Source organism: Haliotis asinina, chromosome 11 (genome assembly GCF_037392515.1).
Source record: "Haliotis asinina isolate JCU_RB_2024 chromosome 11, JCU_Hal_asi_v2, whole genome shotgun sequence".
In the NCBI taxonomy this organism is placed as follows: Eukaryota; Metazoa; Mollusca; class Gastropoda; order Lepetellida; family Haliotidae; genus Haliotis; species Haliotis asinina.
Genome location: NC_090290.1, coordinates 5440529 through 5451500, shown reverse-complemented (window position 1 = coordinate 5451500; position 10972 = coordinate 5440529).

Below are 10972 nucleotides of genomic sequence, written 5' to 3'. Positions count from 1 at the left end.
TCAAAGTTACAAATGAAGTAAGTTCTCGAGGCAAGGGGACATAACACATCAACATAACCACAGTGTTAACCGCGACACATGAATGAGTGAGCGCACTAAGATTCCATTGTATGTAAACTTAGTGTCAGTACTTTTCGTTACACTCCCACTACTAACAAACGCTAGTAGGAGGTCGCGTCAGATAACCTTTGCGCGACCTATGACCGTCCAATCAAACGTGAGAAGGCCGAATGGATCTAACCAGTCAGACAACGGCTACCGTTTAGGGTTTGGCGGGACTTTAAAAATCGCTAGTCACTGACACTGAACGCATAATAAACGAAAACCCGCATAAAACACAGGTATTTGGCCTGCAGTTTATATGCTTATGGCTTTTTGATGACATGGTTACCATTTGCTAATATTACCGCAAGATGACATCCACGAACATTGACAAAAAAGCTATTGTCAGCGACTGTTTACTCACTGAGTCACAGTTGACAATATTGTAGCATGCTCCATGTGGATTATTAATATCGTCTGTAACATAATCAACACAAATTTCAGCAATGATAACATCGTTGTAGATTACATATATGTCTGTACGTTTTACTATTATATAGATAGAAGTACCTGAATAACATCAAGAGTAACACAATAGTAAGTTACATATACAATATAGGGTCTAATATTTCATATCATCACTTGCAGTAGAACAGAATCTAACTTTATTAACCGTACACGTTACATAAACGTGACCAGTGAATGTTTAATCGAACGAATTCATGTAATACAATAAGAGTTACCTAGATATATATTTAATCAGATATAAGTTCAAAATAATCCAAGTACAAATTATAAGTCCAACATCAACTTTGTAACTTTTCATAAATGAAAGGTAAGTCAAGTAATACATACAAAAAAATTTAGAATGCAAGGTCTTACCTGAATAATATCAAAATATGACCAACAAGTCTGACTGCAGTTCAAGAGTGAGAATGAGGGGACGATACCCTGTATTTATATGCAAGGGATATGCAGTCAAACCTGTTGGGGTAAGACCCGCAGCAATGTTTCACAATGACTCTCCTGGTTAAAGCTAAATGAAACAATACAATAATGTGGCATATTTACGCCGTAGACATGTGTAACACCACAGAGAGTGGCAGGGTAATTCAGAAAACTTTAAACAATGGAGTGAGTCGTGCTTACGAGCAAAGCCAGAAGATGATCGGATACTGACCAGGAAGTGATGACCGGAGCCTATACTGATGGGTATACAGTGGTAGTTGTTTTTACAAGTCGAGAGGGAAGCGATGGGATTTAATTTATGCTTATTGAAGGGAGCATATCTGAGGTGTGTTTACCTTTGCCAGACGAAGTTTCTAAAGTAACATTTAATATACAGTAAATGAAATGTATGAATAGTCTTTATTTCAAACAATATAGAATGTATAAAACTGTACAAAACATATTCCACATTGTTACTCTATAACAAATCAATGCCGTTAAGCAGGACATGCTTGACCGCGAATCACAAGGTGTACAGAATGGAGGATCTTCACCTTTTAAGAAATATTCATGAGTATATCTTACTTTGCCAATGCATCGTCGCATAATGACCTCTTCCATCTGGACTGACAATCGAAGTAGGTGTATCCAATTGTTGGTTTTATTTTATGCACTTTATTAACATCTACTTGGGCATCCCACGTCTACATTAGACCACGCACGTAGGATCTAATGACGGATTTGTCGTCAGAGTATGGCGTCAAAAGTCGTATCATAGATTTGTTGAGTGATGCCTTACCAGCAAAATCGGTCATTGTGTCACGAGAAATTCCAACGTGGCTGGGTAACCAACAGAGGAAATGTCGCATTCTCCAGTAGTAAGACCCTTATATGAATCAATTATTTCGATTAAAAGTGTATGTTTACCAGAGCGATTTTTTATAGCATGAAGTGAATGGGTTAAAATGTTAGCCATATAGCGACGTAAACAAGGTAATCAATTAAATATCTGTCGACAAGGACAATAAAACTAGAGACTGAGTGAGTTAAAATCTCACATAGGCACTATTGCAGCCTCCTATTGACGAGAATTGTTGTAGATGCACAAAAAATACAAGTAGTTAAAGAACCAGTCATCGACGGACTGTAAAATAACTAGAGTATCAGAAGAAGAGTTAAAACTAGCTGGTACGTATTTTTAAAAGTAGAAAATTATTTGAGACAATATCATGTAAGGAAATGAGCTTTAGATCACCAGCATATGAATGCAGATCACCATATTTGGGACCAGAGGGACTTACAGTGTCACTGCCTTTGTCACTACCTTGATCTGAGACAGTAAAACTATCTAGACTATCACAGATTAAAATAGAGCTGTTATCAACGGTAATATGGAAGATGTTCTTCTGGATCCAGTGACACTGGCACAAACTACAGCGCCACCATACTTGGATCATCTGTAAATAAGGAGTCGTATATATTGTATTTACTTTTTCATTGATTATATTCTTGTTTATGTTATATTATTATTCACTAGGGACTGATTTTTTAAACGTTGTAAGAGTTAAGTCAACTTGTGACCTCACTTAATGCCATGGAGTGAATGAGTTTAGTTTTACGCCACACTCAGCATTATTCCAGCTATATGGCGGCGGTCTGTAAATAATCGAATCTGTACCAGAGAATCAAGTGATTAACAGCATGAGCATCCACCTGCGCAGTTGGGAACCGATGACATGTGTCCACCAAGAAAGCGAACCTGACCACCCGATCCCGTTACAAGATAGTCGATTTCTATGGCAAGCATGCATTGCCAATGAGGTGAATAAAGAAGACAGGAAGGAGATATATTTTCCAGCTGAATGCCAGCATCAGAAATGAATGACTGGATTTTTTGTTACACAGATCCTCATATTAAGAAGATTAAAAACACAGTTGTGTTCAGGACTAGGTTGATTGGAGCAGCTTTGTGATATATTGTAAAGACAGTTTGATACGGCGAAGTATTAAAGGTTCACAACTTCGATGGATGTGCCATTTAATGATAATTCGGAGTCATTATAGTGTTTGTACTTCGTTTAAAATGTATACTATTTATTTTGGGTGCTGAAAATGTAAGCCATTTTTAGACACCATCTATGAATTAAATTGAGACAAATTTGTAACTGTCTCTCAATAGTTTTATTATTTACCACGGACATATTAAAATCACCCACGAAAGGGATCCGCCAGTTGAATCACTTAAAATCTTTGAAAGACAAATATTCGAATACTAAATAGCGTGACAGACAAGTCCCTTGTTGGACACCCTGATCCTGATCAAGGTACGTTGACATAAACTATGGTGTTTGTAGTGATCAGACAGGGTTGAGCACTCTAGGACCTGAAACTGCCTCTCTGTTAAAAAAAAACGTGGTATGAAAAGTGGTCACCGACCTCTTATCGAATATTGTCATCACTCACCGGAGCGTCATGAGTTGTCATACAAGAGCTGTATGCAGCTGTGTAATGAAAACACTTAATTTTGATCATCATTATATGACTCAAAATTCAAGTTTGACTTTTCCTGTTTTTTCCTTCTGATATCTCTGTCAGGGACATAGCTTTAGGTTTTTCTCTTGTTTCTGATATTTCTGAGACTAAGGGACATAATATGCCGATGAAGGATTTGAGAATGACGTGTTTGAATTAATTTTGGAGACATAATTCCTGATTGCCGGCTTTGTTTAAAGGTGCGACGTGCTATTTGCATTGTATATTTATATTTTTATGTATGTTGTGGACAGTTGGGTGGTGGAGAAAATAATGTTCTGTCTTTTTCTTCGTTTTTGAACCATGGCTTCCGTACATGTAGAGTCGTGGAGGACGTTGGTGTACATTCATCAGGGGTCTTAGTTCAGATGAGCGTAAAGATTGAAATAAGAGCCAATCTGCCATGGAAAATATCCATCTTATGTGGGATGGAGAATCAGATAGATAGATTTCTGATAGGTTGGAAAGTTGTTACTTTTACAGAGATCATCGTCAACTGACCAATCAAATTCTATGAGGGGGGTTAGATTCTGCAATAGACAAATCTAGTGAAGAGTAGGTGCCTGCTGCAGGATTCAGATAAGTGATTGAATCGTCATTGTATATACACACAAGTCATTATTGGATATGCAATCTTCAAGAATTTTGCCTTTAGTGCTACTGTTTGTACCACTCCCAGAGCGGATTATGGTCATTGTGATCACCCATTATATAATACAAGGTTTCGAAACTTGGTCATACAGAGGTTGGAGGACTGAAGAAGGCATAGTATACAGGAGCACAACGAAAAGGTAACGTGAAGATTGAGTCTCACTGCAACAGCTTGGAGATTCGTGCTAACTGTTACAGGACTATAGATAACTTTCTCCATATCGAGGATTGAGGATCCGCCAGTGGCCTTGTCATCCGGAGGTGTTTATGCTTCAAACTGACGTAGATTTACATTCTGTCTGTTTCAGGTTTCCTAGGTTTCCTAGTGAGTCCTTAATCCTGTACAATTCCACTGAAATATATTATTGGGATATGCTATATTTTGTGGAGTTGATTTGCATCTACCCCTGACTTTTTTATGGCGACAAGTTATGTGTCACCAGACACACGCACTTCTTCGAGTGATCGAAATGAACCTTTATCGGCTCTCGTTTTTGGGGGTTTTTTTTAGATTTTGATCTTGGTTTGATTGATTTTTTTACCTGTTTGTTTCTGAGGTTGAGATCGAAGTTGTGAAATAGGAGATTGTTGCTGAGAGAGGTTCTGGTAATCAGGGAGTGATTTACATGCTGCCTCAGTGGATAGGTCAGGAGAATAGATTTCCTGAATGTCCATGTTTATCAATCATTATGTCAAGTCTGTTTTACAGGCATGTGACAAAGATATTACTGATGAAAGTATTTTCGTTTAGGGTTGTTTCTGATGGTTTCTTGACGATGGATGCATAGGTTTAAATATTGTCAGCTGATTGTGTCAACTATTTGGCTTCAACAAAAACCGATTTTATTGTTGAATTTAATCATGTTGATCTCCATATGTCTTTTCTAGATGGGACAATCCTTAGAAAGGCTGAATGATTTCGGTGGCGGTTAGCACATTTTTGGTCGCAACCTTCTTTTTGTATTCTCAGCACAGTGACCATATATAACAGACAATGAAGCATTTATTACATCTCAGAGGATTGGGGATGTACAAATCAACGTTAATATTGCAGTAACAAGCCTTGGTTGGATTTGGGGGATTTGATGCAGAAAAAGAAAACAGATATGTGTTAGTGGGAGCAGTCTCTCCAGAAAATCTTCTACATACACTCCTTGATCCTTCATTTCTTATACAATGTCAACCTCAGTTATATCCGAGACTAAATATACTGTGAAAAAAGAAACTTCACAAAATGTATTTTTAAAAATAATGAATCTCTGATGATACATCGAGGTATCCAAAATGGGATCCCAATCTTTCGACTGTAGAAAAACGTTAGCAAAACCCACTCAAACCCATCCATTCGTCTTGCAAATGACGTTAGTGCCAAATCAAGTTTTGCACGTGCAGTCGATCACGTGATCTTCGCATAGAAGTTTTCTTCATTTCCACGTGTTTGCATTGGTCTCAAGAATTGAAAAAAAACCCTTTTAAACCACAGTTCTAACGGTACTTTAACTGCCACGATTGTCAAATGTGCAAAGTGAACGTGCCCGTGGCATGTTGCAAGCGGGAAGAGCAATGGGATGCAGCCGACGTATTCTGTATGACCTGTGAGGTTGTGTACAACAAACTGGCACCACTTCTGATCGCCCCAGGTCGTGTCGTCCACGTGCGACATCACGAGCAGAAGACCGTCAAATCGTCCTACGTCAAAAGGAGAACTAACATACCCAGAAACAAGGATTAATTACTGCTAGACACATATTAGATGATCCTGCGCACTAAACGCATTTATGACAAGAGAGGCGTTACAACCAATTGGGCGAGTACATTTGGATGCTACAGGTAGCTTGACGATTATGCACGTGCAATACATGCTAACCGTGACATGAAATCAACACCGCATATAACTTCGAATGATAAAACTGCAATTTCAGGATGATCAAAAAGGTTTTGTACCAGGAAGATATACTGTTGAGGTCACCAGATAGGATATACGATCTAATGGAGTACACAGAATCTTATCAAATACTTGGACTATTAGTTCCAGTTGATTCTGAAACGGTTTTTGATTCATTTGACAGAAATTGTATGCTGCATGTGTTTAAAAAATACTTTTGGACCTAGTTTTCAGAAATGGATTAGAATTTTTTTAAGATATGAAATCTAGTGTACTTGTAAATGGATTTGCGAGCATCTTTTTTCCAATAGCCAGCATTGGCGTCAAGGTGGTCCGGTATCAACTCATATTTTTATCTTATGTGCAGACATTGTGATTTTCCTAATCGGAATTAATGCAAAACATCAACAGGCATCAAAAAAGGAAGTATTGAAAATGTTCTGGCACAATTTACTTCCCTACCTTTAGGTGGCACTTAGAGTCCATTGCTGAATACTTTAACTTTCTTTGCAAGGTTTTCTTGCCTGAAAATCAATGCTGACAAGACAAGATTGATCTGGATAGGTTTCAAGAAAAGATGTAGATATAAACTCTGTAAAGAGTGGAATTATGACTGCGCTCACAGTAACTTTAGGCTACTGGGTATTACATTGGATGTAAACCTAGACAAAATGGTGAAAGTGAATTGCGAAAATAAATATAAAAAGAGAGTGAAATGAAGTTATAGGCAAAAAGAACACTTTAGAAATACTATGTTGAAGTCACTATTACGTGCAAAAATACAACATTTATTTTCCTCTATTCCATTTCCACTCCACATTATTAACGAACACAAAATATCATAGCAACAGAAGGTTGCATTCTGATAAGCTAAATACTGATTTTATCACTATCCGTTTGAGAAGAGAACTAATGATATTGACTGATTTTATTTCAGCCATACAATACATTCCAAGAGTGTGGTGTCTGTTGTGATATGTGGACTTATATGATTGAAGGGAGTGCCGTATCTCATTTCACTCTCTGCTGACAGAACAGCTATATCATATAGTCTTTAAACATTACATATTCATAGACTTTTTATGTGCCATTTGTTAAAAAAATTAATTGAAAATGCGTCTGTTGAACGGATGCCACTGGACTCGTAAACCCCTCATCATTTGGTCTGTGGTACTCCTTTGTTTTGGATATGTCATTTTTGCTTTAACCTTTAGAAAACATGGCACACAGGTAAGTCTTGTCTCATCATTTTTCACCTGCGTTGTTAAACGTGTCACAGTTTGTAATCTTGAGGACACTTGTGAAGAATACACTTATTTTCAAACTTTGTTCCCACATTCATCCCTTTTGACTTGCTATTAAGGTATATTTTGAAATAAACCCCAACTATTTACTACATTTAACTATGTTTAGGACATTGGTCAACATTTTATATCGTCCGTTTGTTGTTGATACTTGATTTCAACACAATCGAATATTGACCAAGCACCACCTACTTGTGTTGTACATTCTCTGAAATCTAGTATTAAAATAGTAACGGTCACGCAGTTGTAAATTTTTAGGGATTTGATATGTGTAAGAAAAGTGAAATCGGCTTAGAAATTTTACCTATGAACTTGGCCAGTTCTGAGTCTTTGTGCGGGTTTTATTTACGTCAAAGATGTATGTTTTCGAGTTTGAAAATTTCAAGTTGTTTTCAAGAAACCATTTATTCATTTTGTTTAAAAACAACAGGAAACCACCCAAGCAAGTCATCCATCAATTGAATCCTTTGCATACAAAGTTTATACTAAACAATGTGACTTACAAAATACTTGTGGGACACTATGATCCTTGTAATGGTCAGAAAGGGTTGACATTGCCTGTCTGTACATGTTGCAAACTGTGATATAAAGTATAGGAGAAAAAACGCCTCCGAAGTTTTGGTAGAGAATGTAAACCTGAGGGGTAGGGAAATCCCGAGGGGCGTAGCCCCGAGGGATTTCCCGACCCCCGAAGGTTTACATTCTCTACCAAAACTGAGGAGAAGTTTTTTCTCTTGCTTATAAACCGTCATTTTAAATATTGCGTTATAAGGAATTAGGACCTCACTATACCGCGAACATTCGGAATGACAGCAATGTCGCAACTCTAATGCACAAGTTAGAAAACGCACGGGATTTTCACGCAGTGCACGTGTTTTTTGTGAGTGAGTCAGTTATATACCACGTGGTTACTTGAATCCGCTCATTGCTAACCATGGCAAACCAGAGCGAAGACGAAATGTTTTTAACACAGTCGCAGTTTAAGAAAGATGATGACAATGCTGCTGCTGCTGCTGCTGCTGCTGATGATGATGATGATGATGATGATGATGATGATGATGATGATGATGATGATTTTCTGTTCCGTTTCGCGGCACCTTTGACTGAGGAAGATATTGAAAGGAAATTATCTCGATGTGTTCCAAGAACGACAAGGTACAAAAATGATTGGGCGAAAGGAGTATAGGCGATGGCAAGAAGAGCGTCGGACGAGGTCAATGGATGCAAACATCGCGCTGTCGTCGTCCGTCTTGACTGAAGACTTGCTGGATATGACTGCTAAAGATATAAATACAGCCCTAAAGTATTTCCTATTCGAGGCGAGGAAAGTGGACGGGACTTGCTACCCAGCTGTTACTGTGTATGGGCTATTCACGGCAATAGCGTCACACTTGAAAGCTAACAAATCTCCTTACAATCTGATGGAAGGCGAAGAGTTCCAGGACAGCAGACAGGCACTGGACGCATGCATGCGTGAGAGGTCCACAGCTGGTCTTGGAGCAGACGTGAGAAAACCTACAGAGGTGATAACTCGAGACGAGGAGAACACTCTGTGGGAGAAGGGGGCTCTTGGAGAAGGCACGCCGCAAAAACTCCTGGACACAGTCCTCTACTTAACTGGTGAGTTGCATTTTGCATTTGATTTCCCTGTCGAAAAGTCGGATATTAGCAATTTTGGCATTTACAATCAAACCTTCACATCGAAAATAAATGTGATTAACTGGAACAAAATGCCCGACTTCACTTTGAGGCAAACCAAACCAAACAAAGTTTGGATGGATATTTTGAATCCCGTGTTAAGACCAAAATAGATAAACATTATATAATTGTGTACGGAATTTTATTTTCCAGGACTTAACTTCGCCTTGAGAGGTGGAAAGGAACATCGGAGTTTAAGACTACACCAACAACCTCAGATTACAGGCCCACATACAGACCAGAACGGCCGCAGGTACCTGCAGTATGTGGAAGACGTCTCTAAGACAAATGCCGGGGGAGTGAAAGACAGGAAACTGCAGAAGAAAAAGGTGCGAGCGTATGAAAATACCAAGAACCCGGAACGATGTTATGTGCGCCTTTTCATGAAGTACAAGTCACTTTGGTATGTATTAGATGTTTTCTGATACATTTCTGATACATGTTATACATTCTTTAGATATACCACTCATTTAATCACATCATGCGGGTGACTTGACCCATACTGCATGTAAATTGTCTTATAATTTTACTCCCTGATGATGATTGCACGCATTGGTTTAGGGGCATATAAATGACAAATGCAAACATTTCATACTTAATTGATTCTATGTCAACACAATTTAACTTTCCAGCCTACCATCTTCAACTCGAGCAAATGCGTTTTACTTCACCCCGATGAAGAAACCTAAGGATGGAAAATGGTACCTAGAGTCGCCCATGGGCCACAACACAATCCAGACAACGGTGAAGAGAATATGTGCTGAAGCCGGAATTGAAGGAAGGAAAACGAACCACTCGCTCAGATGCACTGCTGCTACCCGTCTCTACGAGGCAAACATAAGCGAGCAACAGATTTGTGAACAAACTGGTATGTAACTCAATGAATATCTGCAAAACACGAATGAAACTTGAAGTGACTGGGCCAAATTGCAATTTGGCGATTTTAAATGCTAGAACTTGTGATGTCAACATGTGTTATGGTTAACATGCCAAGATCCGGGTTCGAATCCCAATGATGGCCCCAAGCAAAGCGATTACAATATCATATAAATTGCCTTTCAAACGGTTATGTACAATTTGAAATGACTTATCAAGATGAATTCTTTTATTGTAGGTCACAAAAGCGAGGCAGTGAGGGTTTACAAGAGAACCAGTGATCAACAACAAGCAATGGCGTCAGATGTTCTCTCATGTTCAGCTCCAAAGAAAACTCAGACGTCTGCGACAGTGTCGGTTCCTACTGCAGAGGGAGATTCCGGTACAACACAAACTGTCGCTCACGGAAGTGTTACAATGACGTTCAATTTCAATTAAAACACTGTTGTCAGAGTTTTTGTTTTTCCTTTCCTGTGAATGCAGATTTCGGTGGCTGATCGCTCCAAACCGGTACTTTCGGGACGAGGGTTTACTCCTAGTAAAACCTGGGAATAGGTTTTACTTAAATCTAGTTAAACCTATTCCCAGGTTTTACATTGGGAGTAAAACCTCTTACCGGGTATTGGTGCAAGTAGAAAGGATAATGACCATTAAAGGCAGTGATCAGAATTAGGTTTATAAAAGAGGTGAACGACCCCTCATGCTTCCAGGTGTCATGCTTCCAGGTGGTGTACTATGGTTTCTCGTGATCAAAGAATATCGATACTGATTTACTATATAAATTTTAACAAAGGATTCTAAATTTAACAAAGGATTCTAAACGTACCAAATGATCAATAGTACTACGGTGTTTCCTGAAACCACATTGAATGTTTTTGATAAGGTTACTGATTTCAAGATACCAATCAGCTGTTTACCATTCGTTCCATGGTATTTCAGACAGCTGGTTAGAGATATAGGTTTGTAATTCGCTTGATATGTATGATCCCTGCCAGGCTATGAAATTGGGACTACAATGGTATTACGCCACGAAGGT